Source organism: Rattus norvegicus, chromosome 13 (genome assembly GCF_036323735.1).
Source record: "Rattus norvegicus strain BN/NHsdMcwi chromosome 13, GRCr8, whole genome shotgun sequence".
NCBI lineage: Eukaryota > Metazoa > Chordata > Mammalia > Rodentia > Muridae > Rattus > Rattus norvegicus.
The window spans coordinates 21,009,364-21,034,597 of NC_086031.1; positions in this window are offsets into that span (position 1 = coordinate 21,009,364).

The window sequence follows — 25,234 nt, forward strand, 5'->3', positions numbered from 1 at the left end:
AATTTTTCTCAAAGTGTATTATATGAACACATTAAATATTTGATGCATAATAAAAGGAAAATAACATCCCTTTCCACTAAGCTGCCTCAAATGTCAATTACAAAGAAAAGATTTGCTAAGCTAATGATTTTCTAAGTAGGCCTAAATGCTTTCTTAATTTCTGATATGCTTTTCTTTGTTCATCAGAATAAATGAGTTGCTAGTTCCAATATTTGGTAGTTTTGGTTTTTTATGGCAAGGACTTATTCAACAAGCTATTTAATTCTGCCTTGGATTTCACACTAAGGCTTATAACAGTGAGTCACCAGGAAACAAATCTCAAACTTGACAGCACTGAGATATAACCAAGCCTCCTTGTGACCATCCACTCATATTCATAGTTAGGCTCAATTGAGAACCATCTCTCTAAGACTACTGTTCAGACAAATATCCTCTAAAGTGTTCTCTTCTGGATTCTCCCACAATTTATGAACCTCTATATTATTGTAAGATTACTTCTATGACTTTTCTGGCAGTGGCACATTAATAAATGCATATTTTACACACAGAACCTGCTGAAATGCATGTGAATCAAGATTCACCCTTCTGGATCCCAGATGCAATGTGGACAGATGATGTGAAAAAGAACTGAGATCTTGACTAACAGTACCAATTGAGTAAGATCTGTGAATGAGGCATTCAACCCAGCCAGGCTGGATTACTTGTCAACAGCAGTAAAACCCACGTCAGCATTCATAGAACAGAGATTTAGCTCCTCAGCTGAGCCTGACTCAACTGTGCACGGCTGCAGAGCAGAGAGTAAATAAGCTTTGTTTAGGCCACTCAAAATAACTTATCAGTCTGAAGAATTAGCTAAGTTTGTAAAGAGATTGTCTGGAAAGCACGAGAGCCTAATCTTAACCTGAAAATCGATAAAAAATGTTGATCAGTGTGGTAGGAGTTTGTAAGCCCCAAAATAGGAAGGTAGATAAGTAATAGGTTGATAGATGACAGATGATAGAGAGATACATGTAGATAAATAGATTGATGATTGATAGACCGACAGAGAGACAGACAGATAGATGGAGTTATTTCTTTTGATGTCTGTATTTTAGGTTAAAAATAAAATCATATAATGCTTTTTTCTGAGCAGTATTAGATCTGCAAAGTTTTATTTTGAAAATAACATAGCCCAGAGCTCTAGATTTCTAATGTTAAACTCACCAACTTAAACCTTCTCCTCCAACCTCTTAAGTGTATTAACTCCAACCTGAAGGATTGTTTATATGCATTTGGACAAGGGGGAGAACTCTTATACAAAGTCCTATCTGGATTAACTGGGTCCATAGAAAAATAAATATCCCTAGTATAAAAATAGACTGTGCTGGAAGGAGCCAGCAATGTACAGTAATAGCTATTTCACGCTTTTGGAAGGTTGGTTTTAATATAATGTTCAATTACAGGAGCAGAGAGACAAAAGCTAATTATTTAGTGGGTCCCTGTGTTCTTATTGAAAGAAAGCCACTGAATTTATCCTTCAAAACAATATTTTTACACAATCATTTGCACAAACCAGTGGAGGACACACTACGTGAGGGTCTTCTTTTCATAACCATTCCTTAATTTACAGGGTTTTTAGACCTCAAATCAGTTAAAAATGTGGTTGTGGTCACCAAATGAACTGTTTTAATGACCTATGCCTAACTGCTTGTGTAATATGCTAATGCATTTTATATTCAGGATTCAAAGATGTGGAGGAGTGTTTTTTTAACCACTTCCCTTTGTCCCTTTAAATCTTGCTAGCAAGAGCCTTGTGGATGAATTTTATGCATATTATTGCTTCCAAAATGCTGATCTGAGGGAAAAAGCAGATAAGACCATTTAAAGAGAAGCATACTGGCCACTGGGAACTCAATCGGTGATTTCATCTGCTTTAAAAATGAAGGTACTTTTAGTTTACTGCAGCTTGTTTATTTCAAGTGCATTGGTGTGCTCACTCTCCTCAAATGTTAAAACAAGATCTACCAGCACATTTATGCATGTTTCAGTTTTTTTTAATTTTTTTATTATTTTTTTTATTAACTTGAGTATTTCTTATATACATTTCAAGTGTTATTCCATTTCCCGGTTTCCAGGCAAACAACCCCCTCCCCCCTCCCCTTCCTTATGGGTGTTCCCCTCCCAACCCTCCCCCCTCCCCTTCCTTAAGGGTGTCCCCCTCCCAACCCTCCCCCCATTGCCGCCCTCCCCCCATAGTCTAGTTCACTGGGGGTTCAGTCTTAGCAGGACCCAGGGCTTCCCCTTCCACTGGTGCTCTTACTAGGATATTCATTGCTACCTATGGGGTCAGAGTCCAGGGTCAGTCCATGTATAGTCTTTATGTAGTGGCTTAGTCCCTGGAAGCTCTGGTTGCTTGACATTGTTGTACTTTTGGGGTCTCGAGCCCCTTCAAGCTCTTCCAGTTCTTTCTCTGATTCCTTCAACGGGGGACCTATTCTCAGTTCAGTGGTTTGCTGCTGGCATTCGCCTCTGTATTTGCTGTATTCTGGCTGTGTCTCTCAGGAGCGATCTACATCCGGCTCCTGTTGGTCTGCACTTCTTTGCTTCATCCATCTTCTCCAATTGGGTGGCTGTATGTGTATGGGCCACCTGTGGGGCAGGCTCTGAATGGGTGTTCCTTCAGTCTCTGTTTTAATCTTTGCCTCTCCCTTCCCAGCCAAGGATATTCTTTTTCCTCATTTAAAGAAGGAGTGAAGCATTCACATTTTGATCATCCGTCTTGAGTTTCGTTTGTTCTAGGGATCTAGGGTAATTCAAGCATTTGGGCTAATAGCCACTTATCAATGAGTGCATACCATGTATGTCTTTCTGTGATTGGGTTAGCTCACTCAGGATGATATTTTCCAGTTCCAACCATTTGCCTACGAATTTCATAAACTCGTTGTTTTTGATAGCTGAGTAATATTCCATTGTGTAGATGTACCACATTTTCTGTATCCATTCCTTTGTTGAAGGGCATCTGGGTTCTTTCCATTTTCTGGCTATTATAAATAAGGCTGCGATGAACATAGTGGAGCACGTGTCTCTTTTATATGTTGAGGCATCTTTTGGGTATATGCCCAAGAGAGGTATAGCTGGATCCTCAGGCAGTTCAATGTCCAATTTTCTGAGGAACCTCCAGACTGATTTCCAGAATGGTTTTACCAGTCTGCAATCCCACCAACAATGGAGGAGTGTTCCTCTTTCTCCACATCCTCGCCAGCATCTGAGGTCACCTGAGTTTTTGATCTTAGCCATTCTCACTGGTGTGAGGTGAAATCACAGGGTTGTTTTGATTTGCATTTCCCTTATGACTAAAGATGTTGAACATTTCTTTAGGTGTTTCTCAGCCATTCGCCATTCCTCAGCTGTGAATTCTTTGTTTAGCTCTGAACCCCATTTTTAATAGGGTTATTTGTTTCCCTGCGGTCTAGCTTCTTGAGTTCTTTGTACATTTTGGATATAAGGCCTCTATCTGTTGTAGGATTGGTAAAGATCTTTTCCCAATCTGTTGGTTGCCATTTTGTCCTAACAACAGTGTCCTTTGCCTTACAGAAGCTTTGCAGTTTTATGAGATCCCATTTGTCGATTCTTGATCTTAGAGCATAAGCCATTGGTGTTTTGTTCACGAAATTTTTTGCAGTGCCCATGTGTTCCAGATGCTTCCCTAGTTTTTCTTCTATTAGTTTGAGTGTGTCTGGTTTGATGTGGAGGTCCTTGATCCACTTGGACTTAAGCTTTGTACAGGGTGATAAGCATGGATCGATCTGCATTCTTATACATGTTGCCCTTCAGTTGAACCAGCACCATTTGCTGAAAATGCTATCTTTTTTCCATTGGATGGTTTTGGCTCCTTTGTCAAAAATCAAGTGAACATAGGTGTGTGGGTTCATTTCTGGGTCTTCAATTCTATTCCATTGGTCTATCTGTCTGTCTCTGTACCAATACCATGCAGTTTTTATCACTATTGCTCTGTAATACTGCTTGAGTTCAGGGATAGTGATTCCCCCTGAAGTCCTTTTATTGTTGAGGATAGCTTTAGCTATCCTGGGTTTTTTGTTATTCCAGATGAATTTGCAAATTGTTCTGTCTAACTCTTTGAAGAATTGGATTGGTATTTTGATGGGGATTGCACTGAATCTGTAGATTGCTTTTGGTAAAATGGCCATTTTTACTAAATTAATCCTGTCAATCCATGAGCATGGGAGATCTTTCCATCTTCCGAGGTCTTCTACTATTTCTTTCCTCAGTGTCTTGAAGTTCTTATTGTACAGATCTTTTACTTGCTTGGTTAAAGTCACACCGAGGTACTTTATATTATTTGGGTCTATTATGAAGGGTGTCGTTTCCCTAATTTCTTTCTCGGCTTGTTTCTCTTTTGTATAGAGGAAGGCAACTGATTTATTTGAGTTAATTTTATACCCAGCCACTTTGCTGAAGTTGTTTATCAGCTTTAGTAGTTCTCTGGTGGAACTTTTGGGATCACTTAAATATACTATCATATCATCTGCAAATAGTGATATTTTGACTTCTTCTTTTCCGATCGGTATCCACTTGATCTCCTTTTGTTGTCTGATTGCTCTGGCTAGAAATTCAAGAACTATATTGAATAAGTAGGGAGAGAGTGGGCAGCCTTGTCTAGTCCCTGGTTTTAGTGGGATTGCTTCAAGTTTCTCTCCATTTAGTTTAATGTTAGCAACTGGTTTGCTGTATATGGCTTTTACTATGTTTAGGTATGGGCCTTGAATTCCTATTCTTTCCAGGACTTTTATCATGAAGGGGTGTTGAATTTTGTCAAATGCTTTCTCAGCATCTAATGAATTGATCATGTGGTTCTGTTCCTTCAGTTTGTTTATATAATGGATCACGTTGATGGTTTTCCGTATATTAAACCATCCCTGCATGCCTGGGATGAAGCCTACTTGATCATGGTGGATGATTGTTTTGATGTGCTCTTGAATTCGGTTTGCCAGAATTTTATTGAGTATTTTTTGCATCGATATTCATAAGGGAAATGGGTCTGAAGTTCTCTTTCTTTGTTGTGTCTTTGTGTGGTTTAGGTATAAGAGTAATTGTGGCTTCGTAGAAGGAATTCAGTAGTGCTCCATCTGTTTCAATTTTGTGGAATAGTTTGGATAATATTGGTATGAGGTCTTCTATGAAGGTTTGATAGAATTCTGCACTAAACCCGTCTGGACCTGGGCTCTTTTTGGTTGGGAGACCTTTAATGACTGCTTCTATTTCCTTAGGTGTTATGGGGTTGTTTAACTGGTTTATCTGTTCCTGATTTAAATTCGATACCTGGTATCTGTCTAGGAAATTGTCCATTTCCTGAAGATTTTCAAGTTTTGTTGAATATAGGTTTTTATAGTAAGATCTGATGATTTTTTGAATTTCCTCTGAATCTGTAGTTATGTCTCCCTTTTCATTTCTGATTTTGTTAATTTGGACGCACTCTCTGTGTCCTCTCGTTAGTCTGGCTAAGGGTTTATCTATCTTGGTGATTTTCTCAAAGAACCAACTTTTGGTTCTGTTGATTCTTTCTATGGTCCTTTTTGTTTCTACTTGGTTGATTTCAGCTCTGAGTTTGATTATTTCCTGCCTTCTACTCCTCCTGGGTGTATTTGCTTCTTTTTGTTCTAGAGCTTTTAGGTGTGCTGTCAAGCTGCTGACATATGCTCTTTCCTGTTTCTTTGTGCAGGCAATCAGCGCTATGAGTTTTCCTCTTAGCACAGCTTTCATTGTGTCCCATAAGTTTGGGTATGTTGTATCTTCATTTTCATTAAATTCTAAAAAGTTTTTAATTTCTTTCTTTATTTCTTCCTTGACCAGGTTATCATTGAGTAGAGCATTGTTCAATTTCCACGTATATGTGGGCATTCTTCCCTTATTGTTATTGAAGACCAGTTTTAGGCCGTGGTGGTCCGATAGCACGCATGGGATTATTTCTATCTTTCTGTACCTGTTGAGGCCCGTTTTTTGACCAATTATATGGTCAATTTTGGAGAAAGTACCATGAGGAGCTGAGAAGAAGGTATATCCTTTTGCTTTAGGATAGAATGTTCTATAAATATCCGTTAAGTCCATTTGGCTCATGACTTCTCTTAGTCTGTCGACATCACTGTTTAATTTCTGTTTCCATGATCTGTCCATTGATGAGAGTGGTGTGTTGAAATCTCCCACTATTTTGTGTGAGGTGCAATGTGTGCTTTGAGCTTTAGTAAGGTTTCTTTTACGTATGTAGGTGCCCTTGTATTTGGGGCATAGATATTTAGGATTGAGAGTTCATCTTGGTGGATTTTTACTTTGATGAATATGAAGTGTCCTTCCTTATCTTTTTTGATGACTTTTAGTTGGAAATTGATTATATTTGATATTAGAATGGCTACTCCAGCTTGCTTCTTCTGACCATTTGCTTGGAAAGTTGTTTTCCAGCCTTTCACTCTGAGGTAGTGTCTGTCTTTGTCTCTGAGATGTGTTTCCTGTAGGCAGCAGAATGCAGGGTCCTCGTTGTGTATCCAGTTTGTTAATCTAGGTCTTTTTATTGGGGAGTTGAGGCCATTGATATTGAGAGATATTAAGGAATAGTGATTATTGCTTCCCGTTATATTCATATTTGGATGTGAGGTTATGTTTGTATGCTTTCATTCTCTTTGTTTTGTTGCCAAGACGATTAGTTTCTTGCTTCTTCTAAGGTATAGCTTGCCTCCTTATGTTGGGCTTTACCATTTATTATCCTTTGTAGTGCTGGATTTGTGGAAAGATATTGTGTAAATTTGGTTTTGTCATGGAATATCTTGGTTTCTCCATCAATGTTAATTGAGAGTTTTGCTGGATACAGTAAACTGGGCTGGCATTTGTGTTTTCTTAGGGTCTGTATGACATCAGTCCAGGATCTTCTGGCCTTCATAGTTTCTGGCGAGAAGTCTGGTGTGATTCTGATAGGTCTCCCTTTATATGTTACTTTATATGTTACCTTTTTCCCTTACTGCTTTTAATATTCTTTCTTTATTTTGTGCGTTTGGTGTTTTGACAATTATGTGACGGGAGGTGTTTCTTTTCTGGTCCAATCTATTTGGAGTTCTGTAGGCTTCTTGTATGTCTATGGGTATCTCTTTTTTTAGGTTAGGGAAGTTTTCTTCTATGATTTTGCTGAAGATATTTACTGGTCCTTTGAGCTGGGAGTCTTCACTCTCTTCTATACCTATTATCCTTAGGTTTGATCTTCTCATTGAGTCCTGGATTTCCTGTATGTTTTGGACCAGTAGCTTTTTCCGCTTTACATTATCTTTGACAGTTGAGTCAATGATTTCTATGGAATCTTCTGCTCCTGAGATTCTCTCTTCCATCTCTTGTATTCTGTTGGTGAAGCTTGTATCTACAGCTCCTTGTCTCTCCTTGTATCTATATCCAGTGTTGTTTCCATGTGTTCTTTCTTGATTGCTTCTATTTCCATTTTTAATTCTTTCAACTGTTTGATTGTGTTTTCCTGGAATTCTTTCAGGGATTTTTGTGTCTCCTCTCTATGGGCTTCTACTTGTTTATTTATGTTTTCCTGGAATTCTTTCAGGCATTTTTGCGATTCTTTCAGGCATTTTTGCGATTCCTCTCTGTAGGCTTCTACTTGTTCTCTAAGGGAGTTCTTCACGTCTTTCTTGAAGTCCTCCAGCATCATGATCAAAAATGATTTTGAAACTAGATCTTTCTTTTCTGGTGTGTTTGGATATTCCATGTTTGTTTTGATGGGAGAATTGGGCTCCGATGGTGCCATGTAGTCTTGGTTTCTGTTGCTTGGGTTCCTGCGCTTGCCTCTCACCATCAGATTATCTCTAGTGTTACTTTGTTCTGCTATATCTGACAGTAGCTAGACTGTCCTATAAGCCTGTGTGTCAGGAGTGCTGTAGACCTGTTTTCCTCTCTTTCAGTCAGTTATGGGGACAGAGTGTTCTGCTTTCCGGCGTGTGGTTTTTCCTCTCTACAGGTCTTCAGCTGTTCCTGTGGGCCTGTGTCTTGAGTTCACCAGGCAGCTTTCTTGCAGCAGAAAAGTTGGTCTTACCTGTGGTCCCGAGGCTCAAGTTCGCTCGTGGGGTGCTACCCACGGGCTCTCTGCAGCGGCAGCAACCAGGAAGACCTGTGCCGCCATTTCCGGGAGCTTCGGTGCACCAGGGTTCCAGATGGTCTTTGGCTTTTTCCTCTGGCGTCCGAGATTTGTGTGCAGAGAGCAGTCTCTTCTGGTTTCCCAGGCTTGTCTGCCTCTCTGAAGGTTCAGCTCTCCCTCCCACGGGATTTGGGTGCAGAGAACTGTTTATCCGGTCAGTTTCCTTCTGTTTCTGGTGGTGTCTCAGGCACAGGGGTCCTGCTGCTCCTGGGCCCTCCCCCACGGGAGCCCAGAGGCCTTATACAGTTTCCTCTTGGGCCAGGGATGTGGGCAGGGGTGAGCAGTGTTGGTGGTCTCTTCCGCTCTGCAGCCTCAGGAGTGCCCACCTGACCAGGCGGTTGGGTCTCTCTCTCACAGGGTCTGGGGGCAGAGAGCTGCTGCGGGCCGGGATCCGCGGGTGTGGGACTTCCCCATGTTTCAGTTTTTTAATCAGCAAGTAAGCAAAAATGAAATTTCCATGTGGAGAATATTGTAGCACACACATATTGTAATCCCTTTTCTATCCCATTATTAGAACATCAGACTAATATGAAAGAGACAAGAGCAGTTCATCAGGGTCTGTGTGGAAGCAAAGGTACAGTGGACACCTAGTGATCAATGCAAAACTAGGCACGAATCTCACCTTTTTCCACTTGTCTTCTGTGAATGTCTTAGTTAAGGTTTCTATTGATGTGGGAAAGCACCATGATCAAAAGTAACATAGGGAAGAAAGGGCTTACTTTACTTATACTTCCAAGGAAAAAGCCATCACCAGGGAAAAATAGGGCAGAAACTTGAGCAGAATAGGTACCTAGAGGCTAGAACTAAAGGAGAGACAACTAAAGAGGTTGCATTAATGCCTTGATCTCCACTAATTGTTCAACCTGCTTTCTTATAACACCCAGAACCACAAGCACAGGGGCAGCATATCTATAGTGATGTGTGCCTTCTTGCATCAATCATAAATCAAGAAAATGCTCCCATAGGTTTGTCTACAGGTTTTTCTCCAGGCTTGCCCACAGGCTAATCTAGTAGGGACCTTTTCTCAGTTGAGATTCCCTCTTCCCAAGTGATACTAGTTTGTTTCAGTTTGACATAAAACTTTTGGCACAGAAGGCATGGAGATCAATTTGTAAACCATAGGCCCAGTCTTACCCTCCTACCTGTCTTTCAGTGATGCCTCTTGATCATTCCAAGGCTATAGGAACTCCTCTAAGAAGTAAGAGACCCCAGTCATTTTGCAATATCACATGTGGACCTTTCAATGGAGTTTGTGTTCCCAAAAAGTATGTTGTGTGTTTATCTGAGAGATGTGTTGCCTTAGCCCAGATTTGATTTCTCCATATTATTTCATGAGAAGGATAATGAATTTTTCTTGAATTTCATCTTACAGCCTGGTAATTGTCTATCATTTAGTCTCACTTGTGCCCCTGAATAGGAACTCTTGAGATCATGTGTGTGGTCTCTTACACCTAGGACCAACAAGATAGACAGTTTATTCTCAAACTTTGGAAATCAGTTTAGTATTTCTCTTGGATTCCTGTAATACTAGACCAAGATTCCTAGGTTTGTTTTCATCTCAATTTCTAATCCAATCATGTTCCTTCACGACAGGCATAGTATAGCTAAGAGATAGCACCACAGTCTAGGAAATTTGTCCATTCTGTCAAGTATGTTAATAGGCTCCAACCAAGGATTTCCTAAGACTGACAAACATAGGGTCAGAAAAAATGTCATACTGTCCCTATCAAGACCATGTCAGATCCAGCAACTTTGAACTTATTGTGTAGTTCAGGATATCTTTGCTCCTGTTTCTATCTCCCCAGTGCTAGGATCACAGGTATATGCCATTATGCTCAATTTGTGTAGCATTTGGGATGAAAGCTAGGACTTCATGCTTACTGAATAAGTGCTCTACTAAGTTAACTATATTCCAGTAATCCTTTTAAAGTATGTCAAATCATGTCATCCCTCCATTTAAATTCTGCCATGTACTAATGTAAGACTCAAGCCTGTAGTTGCTTATAGCATTCCTTAACATTTTTTTTAAATTCTGCTCCATGTTTCTCTTCTCTCACTCTGATCCTGCTACAGTAGCTTCTCACATACCTCTAACACTCTGGTGCATTCTGGGAGTAAACACAAGACCTTTGAATGCTGACTACCTCAAGACTTCCAGTCCCTGAGAATCTTGCTTTTATTCTCACACTGGGGAGAATTCCCTACTTATGAACTTCCGAATTTATCAGTGCATTCCTCCTCTTTATAAACCCAATTTCCAAGCATCTATGGAAAAATAACAATGCTATGACTGACTTCCATAGTTTGTATTTGTCAATTTCATGGTCACTGGGGTCTGGACAACCTTTCCTACTTTGCTAGTGGTATACATATTCCTAGTTTTACCTTCTCCAACTATGTCAGTAATTATCCCTGGTTCTTCATAGCTCCCTGCTCTCACAGATGGTTTCTTGCCATTATATATATAGGCTTCCTAAGCTCCAAGCCACTTTTAGAGCAACTGGAGCTAAAACTTCTGAAGCTTAGCTTCCTGCCCACCATTTCTGGATTGACTTCAATTATTGATCCTATTTCTCTGTAAATAACCAAAGTTCCCTTAAAATAAACTTTCAATCTGCATGTAAATAGCTACAGTTTGTGGTCAAGAGAGTCTATGAGTCCCCTGCCTGGAGGAAGACCTTTGTTTGGCAATAAATTGCAAGCCTTGGTTCTCTTAAAGTCCACTTTCAGCCATAGGTTGTAATGAACAAATTGGTAATAAATAACTCATAAAATTCCAATTTGAGCAAGAACCTTGATAGTTGAGTCTCTAGATTTCCAAATTTGGATTTCCATCATAAATCCTTTAAAACATGTTGAGCTCTCATGCCTAGCTAAAACTCAGGAAAACAGAAAAGCTAATCCAGGATAATGAAGTCCATTACAGTGAACAAATCCAAGTAAACAGACAGTGGCACTTGTAGGTTTTAGTGTGAATCCTCTCTGACCTTCAAAACCAATTTCCATTCTTTCCAGAGTATATTCTTCATTGTTACACATGCTGTGGATCCAGAACACATGCAACTGCTCACAGAATTTTTTTCTGACTCATGAAATGCACTCTAGTTCTTGCCAGCATGAGTTTCTACATCTCTTTCTCCAGCAAAAGAACCATCTTCTGTTACTATAAAACACAATCAAGGAAAAGTGCAGCCATTTCTGTAGTATGAGGTTTTCAGGGAAAGTCTGATCTGAAAGTATCATCTTCTGTGCATGGCCTCACCATCTGTTTAAATCATTGCAAGCATAATTTTTTATTCTACTATTCATTAATTCCATGGAGGGCTATTCAGAGAGCACACAGGCTTATTAACTCAATTCATTACAATTTATGCTTTCACTCTAAAAACAATGTGTTAGCATGCTGATGTTTAAGTACTAAGTGAGAAATAAATTCAGTAGCCAAACTGACATTTCCCCTATATTTTACATGAGTGTTCCAAGCTTTCTGCATTCCAACATTAAAACAGTGAGAAGAAGATTTGCTATACAAGTCCAAGCAGAGTCAAGTATCATGAAAATAAAATTAGGTAGTTACTAAGAACTTAAGCCAAGAAAGTGTAAAACTGGGTATTAGACTGAGAGTAAAGTAGCTCTAAGCATCCCCAAGACTAGGAGTGGTATTAGCAAAAAGTCATCAGATTCCCTAAGTGTGCTAAGAATATAGTAAGTATGTGTACTTGTTTTACAGCAAATTTAGAGAAAATGTCCTTGAACATTAAAAAATATCACTCATATCAAATTAAACCATTCTGTAAACTATGAATATTCTCTATAAAATATAAAACATGTGTGTTAGCATGGAAACCAGAAACTAAAGCATACACTGCTGTGAAAGTTGTATTCTAATTAGCATGCAGCCTAAATATTCCATTTTGATTTCCAATTATTTTCTGATACAACTGAATAAAATAGCAGTAACAGGTCCCAAAAGGACTTGTGAACGAAGGGGATGTCCAACGTGTAGAGAGCCTCGATGAGATATTCTATTATCAGAAACTCCCTGCCTTTGCACTGTGTCAGTATTTGCCTTTTATACCCATGGTGAAAGAAGAGCAGTGCATTGTTTTTCATACTGTCTATGTTACAATGAGGGATCTGCGGATCAAGGAGCATGCCCTTAGGGTTTGTTCCTCTTAAAAGATTCATCCACTCGACAGTCTCTGCTTCTATTTCACTGAGTCAATTGGCTCTTTTGTCATAGAAGATGCTTTAAGGAGTTCTTTTTGTCTGCCTCTTACACACACACAAATAACATACACACACATACATAAATATATACACAATCAGAATCAACAGCCACAGTTTTCTAGGAAACTGCAGGAGATAAATGATACCAGAGCTAATATGTAGTAACAATAATTGCCTGTGAGAGGAAGGCATGAGTAGAGTACAAGATTCCAACTGGCTTCCATACAAAGAATAAAATCTCCTTATCACTGTGGATTTTAAAAGAATTTTTAAACCTTTGGGACTCAATTTTTCTTGAAATCATCTAAAAGTCAGTTTAGAAGCATTTCATGGATACAATTCTTTAGTTTCACCCAAGCCAGATTTCATTTTTTTACATTTTTCCTTTATTGGGTAATTTTTTTTGATTCAACATATTTTTCATTTGACACCAACAACCCTATCTGTTTTTTAGTAAATACCAAGGTGTGTGTTCACAAGAAAAGTTACTGTCGAAAGTCTGAAATGAAACAAAAAATTTAACACAGTTTAGGAACTTCAATCAGGCAGTTGTCTTTTCAAAGCATCAAGATTTCCAGGTTTTGTTTTTTTCTTCCATTTTTATTAAATTGGTTATTTCTTATTTGCATTTCAAATATTATTCTCATTCCCAGTTTCCTGTCCATCAGCCCTCTAACCCCACCATCTCCCCTTCTACATGGATGTTCCCCTTCACATCCCCCATTACTGCCCCCCAAAACAATCCCCAGCACTGGGGGTCCAACCTTGGCAGGACCAAAGGCTTCCTCTTCCACTGGTGGCCCAACAAGGCTATTCATTGCTACCTATGTAGTTGGAGCCCAGAGCAATTCCCTATACAATCTTTGGGTAGTGGTTTAGTCCCTAGAAGCTCTGGTTGGTTGGCATTGTTGTTCTTATGGGATTGCAAGCCCTTTCAGTCCTATCTCTAATACCTCCCACGTGGGTCACATTCTCAGTTCAGTGGTTTGCTGCTTGCATTCGCCTCTGTATTTGACATGTTCTAGCTGGGTCTCTCAGGAGAGAAGTATATCCAGCTCATGTCAACATGCACTTCTTAGCTCCATCCATCTTACCTTGTTTTGGTGGCTGTGTATATAGGGGCCACATGTGAGATAGGCCCTGAATGGCTGCTCCTTCTGTCTGTGCTCTAAAATTTGCCTCCCTATCTCCTCTTATGGGTATTTTGTTCCCCTTTAAAGAAGGACTGAAGCATCCCCATTTTGGTCACCCTTCTTGAGTTTCATGTGATCTGTGCATCTTGGGTAATTTGAGCATTTGGGCTAATATCCACTTATCAACAAATGCATACCATGTGTGTTTCTCTGTGTTTGGGTTACCTCACTCAGGATAATATTTTCTAGTTCCATCCATTTGACTATGAATTTAATGAAGTCATTGATTTTGATAGCAGTGTAGTACTCAATTGTGTAGATGTGCCACATTTTCTGTATCCATTCCTCTGTTGAAGAGCATCTGGAATCTTTCCAGCTTCTGGCAATTATAGACAAGGCTGCTATGAACATAGCAGAGAATATGTTTTTGTTGCATGTTGGAGCATCTTTTAAGTATATGCCCAGGAGCGGTATAGCTGAGTCCTCAGATAGTGGAATTTTCAATTGTCTGAGGAAGCTCCACATTGTTTTTCCAGAGTGGTTGTACCAATTTGTGATCCCATCAAAAATGGAGGAGTGTTCTTTCTCCACATCCTCACCAGCATCTGCTGTCCCCAAAGTTTTTGATCTTAGCCATTATGACTGTTGTGTGGTGGAATCTCAGGGTTGTTTTGATTTGCATTTCCCTTATGACTAAAGATGTTGCACATTTCTTTAGGTGCTTCTCAGACATACAATATTCCTCTGCTGTGAATTCTTTGTTTATCTCTGTACCCCATTTTTCAATACGATTATTTGGCTCTCTGGAGTCTAACTTCTTGAATTCTTTGTATATTTTGGATATTAGCCCTCTATCAATTGTAGGATTGGTAAAGATCTTTTCCCAATCTCTTGTTTGTCATTTTGTCCTAATGACAGTGTCCTTTACCTTACAGGGATTTGCAGTTTTATAAGATTCCATTTGTCGATTCTTGATCTTAGAGCATAAGCCATTGGTTTTTTGTTCAGTAAATTTTCTCCAGTGCCCATGTATTTAAGACTTCCCCCACTTTTTCTTATATTAGTTTGAGTGTATCTGGTTTGATGTGGAGGCCTGTGATCCACTTGGATTTAAGCTATGTATAGGACAATAAGAATGGATTGATTTGCATTATTCTACATGCTGACCTCCAGTTGAACCAGCTCCATTTGTTGAAAATGCTATCTTTTCTCCATTGGATGGTTTTGGCTCCTTTGTCAAAAATAAAGTGACCATAGGTATGTGGGTTCATTTTTGGGTCTTCAATTTAGCTATAATGTGTTTTTTGTTATTGAAGATGAATTTGCAAATTGTTCTAACTCTATGAAACTGGATTGGAATTTTGATGAGAATTGCACTGAATCTGTAGATTGCTTTTGGCAAAATGGCCATTTTTACTGTATTAATCCTGCCAATCCATGAGCATGGGATTTCTTTCCACCTTCTGAGACCTTATTCAATTTCTTTCTTCATAGACTTGAACTTCTTGTCATACAGATCTTTCTCTTGCTTGGTTAAAGTCACACTTAGGTATTTTATATTATTTGGGACTATTATGAAGGGTGTTGTTTCTCTAATTTCTTTCTCAGCCCGTTTATCTTTTGTGTAGAGGAAGGCTACTGATTTGTTTGAGTTAATTTTATATCCAGCCACTTCGCTGAAGTTGTTTATCAGGTTTAGTATTTCTCTGGTGGAACTTTTGGGGTCACTTAAGAATACTATCCTATCATCTGCAGGTAGTGATATTTTGACTTCATCCTTTCCAATTTGTAACCCTTTGACCTCCTTTTGTTGTCTGATTGCTCTGAGTAGGATTTTGAGAACTATATTGAATAAGTATGGAGAGAGCAGGCAGCCTTCTCTAGTCCTAGAACTTGGTGGGATTGCTTCTAGTTTCTCTCCATTTAATTTAATGTAAGCTACTGGTTTTCTGTATATGACTTTTACTTTGTTTAGGTATGGGCTTGAAATTCCTGTTATTCGCAGGACTTTTATTATGAAGGGGTTTTGAATTCTGTCAAATGCTTTCTTAGCATCTAATGAAATGATCATGTGGTTTTTAATCTTTAATTATGTTTATACAGTGGATTACGTTGATGGTTTTCCAAATATTGACTTATCCCTGCATACCTGGGATGAAGCCTACTTATCATGATGGATGATTGTTTGATGTGTTCTTGGACTCCATTTGCAAGAATTTTATTCCGTTTTTTTGCATCAATATTCATAACAGAAATTGGTCTGAATTTCTCTTTCTTTGTTGGGTCTTTGCGTGGTTTAAGAGTAATTATGGCTTCACAGAAGGAATTTGGTAGTGCTCTTGTCTGTTTCAATTTTGTGGAATTGTTTGGCAGTATTGGTATGAGGGCTTCTGTGAAGATCTGATAGAATTCTTCACTAAACCCATCTGGTCCTAGGCTCTTTTTGGTTGGGAGACCTTTAATGACCGCTTCTATTTCTTTAGGAGTTATGGGGTTGTTTCAATGTTTATCTGTTTCTGATTTAACTTTGTTACCTGGTATTTTTCTAGGAAATTTTCCATTTGTTCCAGATTTTTCAAGTTTTTTTTTAATATAGGTATTTGCAGTAGGATCTGATGTTTTTTTTTTTTTTAATTTCCTCTGATTCTGTTGTTATGTCTTTCTTTCTATTTCTGATTTTGTTAATTTGGACACACCCTCTTTGCCCTCTGGTTAGTCTGGCTAAGAGGTTATCTATTTTGTTGATTTTCTCAAAAAAGCAGCTTTTGGTTCTGTTGATTCTTTGTATACTCATTTTTGTTTCTACTTGGTTGATGTCAGCCTTGAGTTTGATTATTTCCTGTCTTCTAGTCCTCCTGGGTATGTTTGCTTCTTTTTGTTCTAGAGCTTTTAGGTGTGCTGTCAAGTTGCTGATATATGCTCTCTCCTGTTTCTTTCTGCAGGTACTCCTAGCTATGAGTTATAGCTCTTAGCATAGCTTTCATTGTGTCCCATAAGTTTGGGTATGTTGTACCTTCGTTTTCATTAAATTCCCAGAAGTGTTTAATTCTTTCTTTATTTCTTCCTTGACCCGGTTATCAAGACTGTTGTTCAACTTCCATGTATATGTGGGTGTTCTTTCCTTATTGTTGTTATTGAAGAACAGCCTTAGTCTGTGGTGGTCTGATAGGATGCATGGGATTATTTCTATCTTTCTATATCTGTTGGGGCCTGTTTTGTGACCAATTATATGGCCAATTTTGGTAAGGTACCATAAGGTGGTGAGAAGAAGGTATATCCTTTTTTTTAGGATGGAGTGTTCTATAAATATCTGTTAAGTGCATTTAGTTCATAAGTTCTCTTAGTCTCTCTATGTCTCTGTTTAATTTCTGTTTTCATGTTCTATCCATTGATAAGAGTGAGGTGTTGAAATCTCCTATTATTATTTTATGAGGTGCAATGTGGGCTTTGAGCTTTAGTAAGTTTTTTGTTTTGTTTTGTTTTGTTTTGTTTTGTTTTGTTTTTTTTTAATGTATGTAGGTGCCCTTGTATTTGGAGCATAGATATTTAGGATTGAGAGTCCATCTTGGTGGATTTTTCCTTTGATGAATATGAAGTGTTATTTCTTATCTTTTTTAATGACTTTTGGTTGAAAGTCAATTTTATTCGATATTAGAATGGCTACTCCAGCTTGCTTCATCAGAACATTTGAGTGGAAAATGGTTTTCCAGCCTTTTACTTTGAGATAGTGTCTGTCTTTGTCTCTGAGGTGTGTTTCCTATAGACAGCAAAATGCTGGGTCCCCTTTACATATCTACTCTGTTAAACTGTGTCTTTTTATTGGGAACTGAGTCCATTGATGTTGACAGATATTTTAAAAAAGTGATTGTAGCTGCCTGTTATTTTTGTATTTGTTGGTGGGATTATTTTTGTCTGCTTCTCTTCTTTTGGTTTTGTTGCAAGTAGATTACTTTTTTTGGTTTTTCTAGGTTGTAGCTTACCTCCTTGTGTCAGGCTTTACCATTTACTATCCTTTGTAGGGCTGGATTTGTAGAACTATATTGTGTAAATTTGGTTTTGTCATATAACATCTTGGTTTCTCCCTTACTGTTAATTGATCGCTTTGCTGAATATAGTAGCCTGGGTTGGCATTTGTGTTCTCTTAGGGTCTGTATGACATCTGCCCATGATCTTCTGGCTTTCATAGTCTCTGCTGAGAAGTCTGATGTAATTTTGAAAGGTCTGCCTTTATATGCTACCTGTCCTTTTTCCCTTACTAATTTTAATATTCTTTCTTTGCTTTGTGCATTTGGTGTTTTAACTATTGTGTGAAGGGAAGAATTTCTTTTCTGGTCCAATCTATTTGGAGTTCTGCAGGCTTCTTGTATGTTTATGGGCGTCCCTTTCTTTAGATCAGGGAGCTGTGGTCTAGGATCAGAGAAATTCGGGCCACAGCCAGAAACCAGAAGTGCCTGGTCCCAGAGGACTTCTGACTTTGTGTGTCCTGAGACCACCGGGCCGGTCAATGAGCAGAAAAGTTGGCTTTATCTCTGCTCTCAGGCATGTCATCGCTCCTGATGGCTGACTTTCAGTTCTCCATGGCGGCAGCAACCAGACGGGTCCTGCCTCTTCTGCTCCTAGGTCCTTGTGTGCAGTCGGTACCTTATTGGATATTTTTAATTTACATTTTCCATGGTATCCCCTTTCCCAGTTTTGCCTTCAGAAAACTGCTATCCCATCCCCTCTACCCCTGTTTTTATGAGGGTGTCCTCTACCCACCCACCCATTCTCTCTCACCTGCACACCCTTACATCGTACTACACTGGGACATTGAGCCTTGACAGGACCAAAAACCTCTTCTCCCATTGATGCCCTACAAGGGGATCCTCTGTAACATATGTGTCTGGAGCCATAGACCCATCCCTATGTTCTCTTTGGATGGTGGTTTAATCCCTGGGAGCTCTGGAGTGTCTGGTTGGTTGATACCATTGTTATTCTTACGGGGTTGCAAACTCCTTCAGCTCCTTCAGTCCTTTATGTAACTTCTCCATTGGGGACCCCATTCTCAGTTCAATTGTTGGTTGACCTGACCTCTGTATTTGTCAGGCTCTGGCAGAGCCTCTCTCTTAAGAGAAAGCATATCAAGTTCCTGTCAGCTTGTACTTCTTGGCACCCAAAATATTGTCTGGGTTTGTTGTCTATATATTGGATTGATCCCCTAGGTGAGGGCAGTCTCTGGATGTCTTTTTTTCAGTCTCTGCTCCATACTTTGTCTCCATATTTCTTCCTATGAGTACTTTTGTTCCTACTTCTAAGAAGGTCTGAAGCATACACATTTTGGTCTTCATTCTTCTTGAGCTTCATGTGGTTTGTGAACTGTATCTTGGGTATTCTGAGCTTTTGGGCTAATATCTACTTACCATTGAGTCCATTTTATGTGTGTTCTTTTGTGATTGGGTTACCTCACTCAGGATGATATTTTCAAGTTCCATCTATTTGCCTAAGAGTTTCATGAAGTCAATGTTTTTAATAGCTGAGTAGTTCTCCATTATGTAAATGTATCACATTTTCTGTACCTATTACCTGTCCTGTTGAAGGACATCTGGGTTCTTTCCAGCTTCTGGCTATTATAAATATGGCTGCTATGAACATAGTACAACATGTGTCCTTGTTATATGTTGGAGCATCTTCCAAGTATATGCCCAGGGGTTGTATAACTGAGTCCTCAGATGGTACTAGGTCCAATTTTCTGAAAAACCGCCAGACTGACTTCCATAGTAGTTGTACAAATATGAGTAGTTGAAATCCCACCAACAGTGAAGGAGTATTTTTTCAACATCCTTGGCAGCATCTGCTGTCACCTGAGTTTTTGATCATAGCCATTCTTATTGAGTACATAAACAGGACCCAGCATTTTGTTGCATACATGAAATGTACCTCAGTGATAAAGACAGACACTATCTTAAAGTAAAAAGCTGGGAAAAAAATTATAAGAAACTAGTCCTAAGAAAAAAGCAGGAGTAGCAATTCTAATATCAAGTGAAAACAATTAAACCCAAAAATTGAAAAAAGTTAATGCACGGCGCTTCATAATCATCAAAGAAAAAATCCACCAAGATGAACTCTCAATTCTGAATATCTATGCTCCAAATGCAAGGGCAACCACATTCATAAAAGAAACTTTACTAAAGCTCAAAGCACACACTGCACCTCAATAATAGTGGGAGACTTCAACAGCCCACTTCTCACCTTCCTCTCCATCCACCCTCTTCATCCATCCTTCTCTCCTTCCTTTTCTTTCTCCCTCCCTCTTGCTGCTGCTTTTTATTTGCAGCTCATTCATTGTCACCAGGATCACGTATATGGACACGATTTACTTCTCAAAAGAGTTAGGGGAGTAAAAGAATCTGTGAGTGAAAATGTAATCCTGTGATAAACCAATAAATCTGCTGCGGTGATGGATTGTTGTGTAGCAGGTGAGGCTCTGTCACAGTGAGCAGAGTTCACTAAATCCCTCTACTTCTTCTGTATGTTGTTCTTCATTCCTTGACATTCCAATTGGGTTTTCAAAACCAAATCCAGAAGAACACAACACCAGAGCACATCTAGTTATTAGCAAATAAGAACAGTCTGAAATAAATATAGTGTCAGCAGCCCCCAAAGCCTGGTTTCTCTCAAGGACAAGAGAATCTGAACACATGCAAAGTAATGTTATATGACCTTGCTCCTTAACTTAAAACTGTCGGTTGAATAAACGTGCTGACAGCCTATGGCTGAGAAAGAGGTATGCTTGGGTTCACAGGAGAGACTACAAGTTCAAAGAAGAGATAAGAGAAGATGGAGAAAGAATAAGATGACATAGTATAAGGAACCATTAAAACATAGCCATGATGTCTGGCCAATTGGAGTAAGAGTGGCCCAGGCCGGACATAGCAAATTATAACTTGAAGTTATTGAGAGGGAAGCAGAAATAATGAATAGAAGGTAGATATCTGTCCCGCGCTACGTCTCGCCAGCAGGAACGACGCGGCACACACAGGATCCTACTACAGAAAAGCTTTAATGCGTCTTGAGAGGGAGAGCATAAGCTTACAATGCGGAGACGGAGAGTGAGGAATAACCGTCCCTTATATAGGAAACTATCCTCGCCTAGGACGTGTCACTCTCTGACTGGTCGCTGCCAATTATGCCAGATGATGTACCAAAACGTACGTGTCCCTTTGAGTAGGGACGTTACCAGGCGCCTGCGTATTGCCCTTTTTACTAGGTGCGTTCTGCCAGATGCCGGTGCCATCTTGTAATGGAGTTTGTGAGGACATCTCCTCACATATGTGAGGACAGCTCCTCGGACAGCTCCTCACATCTCTGTGAGGACAGCTCCTCGGACAGCTCCTCACATCTCCCCCCTTTCTGTTTTGTTTTTTTAAGCAAACAGGACACCCAGATATAGGAGGGTGAAGACAGAGGTCATATCCTCGTACGAAGTTGGCGAACCTGTACAAGAGAGATACCCTTAGGCTGTTGTTGGGACCCAGGGCACTCCCGACCCGTCGCACTGCCATTTTTCGAGGGAGGGAAAACTGGGGCAGAAACCCTCATGTAATATGACATGCCTTCCAGGGAGCATATTTGGTAGAACTTCCCTGTGCGATGCTAAGCTCGTCACCCCTCATGGGCTGCTCAAGCCGGACACTCTAATCCTGTGCAATGAACCGAGGTTCTAGGAGTGCAAGAGCTGTCCAGCCGGCGACCTGTTGCTTGAGCATGGTCAACCAGATATCGGCTGACGCTCTTTGTTCAAGGGCTACAAGCGCCTGGGCGATCACTACTTTGTCCTTTCTTGTTTGAGATCTCAATTTGCAAAGCAACCAGAGGAGTAACACTAATCCACAGCAGAGGATCACTCCAAAAAGTCCCACTCCCACCCATTCCTTGAAATAAGAGACTGCTGAGGTGATCCAGGACGACAATCCCTCCGTCAAAGACAGGTCCAGTCGGGTAGAATTTATTTGAATGATGGTCGCTCTCAGCTCCCGAAGTGTCTGTTCAAACTCCGAGGTCCAATTCTGTAACAGATGCTGTGAAAGACTCTTAGATTAGCAGCTCGGGTAAATTTGTCATATTATATGGAGGTGACACAAAGGCCTGGGAGTTTTTGCTCACAGCCAAGCTGGGCCAGTTGCCATAGAATGTCTAATTGCTCTCGGACCAGATCTATACGTTGGTTGACAAGCATAAGGCCTCCCTATATCTGAGTATTGGCTGAGGCCTGTCTGTCCCGAGCCACAGAGATGGTGGCCGATAAATCATTGATAGTTTGGGTTGTCTGTACTGAATTTGACAAGGCCAATGCCGAGGCAGTAACCGAGGCAGCGACTGCTGTCGTAGCAATAATGCCAGCAATAATTGCAGAAGTACCAAAATCTCTTTTTCCTCTAAATAAGGTCATGGTCCCCGGGGCATCAACAGGGATCGGGATAAAGCGAGGCATGCGGGTAACTACTGCGATATTTTATATGAGTAGCTGTCCAGACAGAGGCAGCAGGTTTGATGTTCCCCGTCCAGGAAAATGACAACCGTCCCTTTTCGCCCTTTCCTCCAAGTAGCATCGCCATGGGCGTAAGATCAGTGCAGCTACCATTAACCCAATGTAAGGCCACCACCATAGAGAACTGTGGCGTTAGCCACAATGTCCTCCTCACCAGTTCCCCATGTGGCCTCCCTTAACCAAGCAGAAGATTGATTATATAACATAATGCAAGGGAGATCAAAAGATGTTTTGTTGAATATGCCAAAACAAAGGCTGCCCTTAAGGGGAATAGTCCTATTTTCTTTTAGTCCTTCAACCTGTGGATCCTTAGGTAAATAGGCCAACCCTAAATCCCTGTTAGTGGTACATCACCGGCATCGGGAGTGGAAAGGTTGACATTATTCCCCATCGTAGCTCACCCTGCACCGTTGCTGGCATCCATGGAAGAAGAGTGAGGAGGTGCAGGAGTCCCAGTCCCTTCTTGATCACTTGCTGTGATGCTCCGAGTAAGTCGTCCTGGGATCCATATGGGATTTTCATTGTCCTGTGGAAAAACACAGACAGCTCCCCTGGATCTTATTAAAACAGGATCCAGGCCTTTCCATTCATTTGTTAATACATCCTTCCATTTGACTAATTCTTTTGTCCTCTTGGGCTCTGAGCAATGTCGCTCAGCCGCTGTTTGTCCAGCTTCATCAAGATTTAAATATGATTTGAGCTTCCGATGAGCACGCTCTATGATTCCCTGTCCTTGAGGGTTGAAGGGCAGGCCCGTCAGGTGGGTAACCTGCATCTGAGCACAAAACTGACAGAAATTTTGAGATGTGTAGGTGGGGCCATTGTCAGTTTTTACACATTTTGGCTTTCCCCAAGCACTCCATGCTTCAAGGCAGTGCTGAATGACATGTGTTGTTTTTTCTCCTGTAAGTGGGGTGGCATGTAGAATGCCAGAACATGTGTCTATAGATACATGCACATACTGTAATTTTCCAAAAGTAGAATTATGAGTAACATCCATTTGCCAGATTTGCAATGGCTGTATTCCTCTCAGGTTGACCCCGATGTGAGGAACTGGGAGGAACTGGCAGCACTGTTGGCATTGGGTGACTATATCACATGCCTCTTTTCTAGTTATAGAGAAGCGGTGGCGTAAAGTTTCTGAGGTGACATGGAAATTGCCATGAAAGGCTTTAGCGGCCTCTAAAGGAGAGGCCAGGGCCACAGCTATCATTTTTGTGGCTTTGTCAGCCAAATCATTCTGTGAACTCATTGGGCCAGGGAGTCCAGAATGGGCCCGTATATGAGTAATGTATACAGGGAATCTTCTACTTAATAGGATAATTTGGATTTTTCGGAAAATATCTGCCACATTACTAGTGTTTTTAATTATACCGGCGGTTTCAAGAATACTAACAGCACTAGCTCGGCCTCCTCCTCTGAGTCTAAGGTTTTATTTTCAGAGCTTTCAGAACTGTTAAGGTTCAGCGCTTCGAGCTCTTTCACGGGGTATAGGCTGGCTCCCCCTCCTGGTTTATGTGTCGAGGAGGAAGTGCTGGAATCTGAAAATTTCAACGCTCCCTTGTCTTTGGACTTACCGGGAGGGCACTTTTTCTTTCTTAGGACGTCTTTTTTCTTGCGCGCGCCCAACCTCTCACTACGTTCGGTTTCTGACAGACTTTCCCAGACTACCTCGAGAGTGGCCTGTCCTTCTACTACTGCTGCCTTACACGTTTCATCCTTTAAACAATTCTTAACCAGCTTCCATATAGCTTTGGTCCCTAGGCGCAGATCCTCTTCCGCCAATTTTCTGTCAAGGTCTTTTCCAAGTTTGTTCCATGAGGCAATCTTAAACGAGCCTGAACAGGCAAACCAAGGCGCCACCCTCTCCACCTCCTTCACAAAGTTTTTAAGTGTTCCTCCTCCAATTTTGATGTCCCTCTGCTTTAACACTGTTTCCAAGGCTGTGACCACAGACTGTGAGGATCCCATGATGGGCCAGGAATGCCGGCGGCTTATCTACGTCCGTCTGACAAGGCGTGAGGTGAAAGGGTAGAGACGGACACACTGCTCTCTTATGTACGGGAGTCTTACACGCGCTCCCCGGACGGTGCCGCTTATCTATGTCGGCCTTACCGCGTCCTTGTTCCTTAACAGTCAAAATCGAAGGTAAAAGGGAGCTGCGCGAAGCTCACTTATATACCAGAGACTGAGACGCGCCTTCAGCTGCTGTGATCGTCCTTTTAACAGCGAAAACGGTGAAAACAGAACATAAAGAATAGTGTGGCTCCCAGGACAAATACTATAGCCTCAACAAATCCTTCCCAAGGCGGTGACAACCCCAGACCAAAGTCCAAGAGAGGGCTGCCTCTCCGAACGTATCTACCTGCAGTTCTGAATCCTCCTTGTCGCCAAGGGATCTCCGAAGGTGCTGAAGATGGTGAGGTCTTTCCCGGGTTTTTGGCACCAGATGTCCCGAGCTACGTCTCGCCAGCAGGAACGATGCGGCACACACAGGATCCTACTACAGAAAAGCTTTAATGCGTCTTGAGAGGGAGAGCATAAGCTTACAATGCGGAGACGGAGAGTGAGGAATAACCGTCCCTTATATAGGAAACTATCCTCGCCTAGGACGTGTCACTCTCTGACTGGTCGCTGCCAATTATGCCAGATGACGTACCAAAACGTGCGTGTCCCTTTGAGTAGGGACGTTACCAGGCGCCTGCGTATTGCCCTTTTTACTAGGTGCGTTCTGCCAGATGCCGGTGCCATCTTGTAATGGAGTTTGTGAGGACAGCTCCTCACATATGTGAGGACAGCTCCTCGGACAGCTCCTCACATCTCTGTGAGGACAGCTCCTCGGACAGCTCCTCACAGATATCTGCCCAGCTCTTGTGCATTAAAGGTTTATTATGAATATAAAAGTTGTGTATCTGTCATCTGGGAGCAGAATGATCAAAAGTGGTTTAGAAACTCCAAGTTGAGATTAAGTAATTACTACAACAACTATTAGATGACTTACTTTTTCAAGTTTTCCTTTAAAAGATTATTTTGGGAGTTTCTTTCAATAATAACTTTGAAATCCATCAGCATACTTCCTTGATAATGACATGCCTACTAAACTGAATTTAATTCAATCACATGAATAACTGTAAAGTTAACTTTTAAGTACAGAAGCACAATAACAAT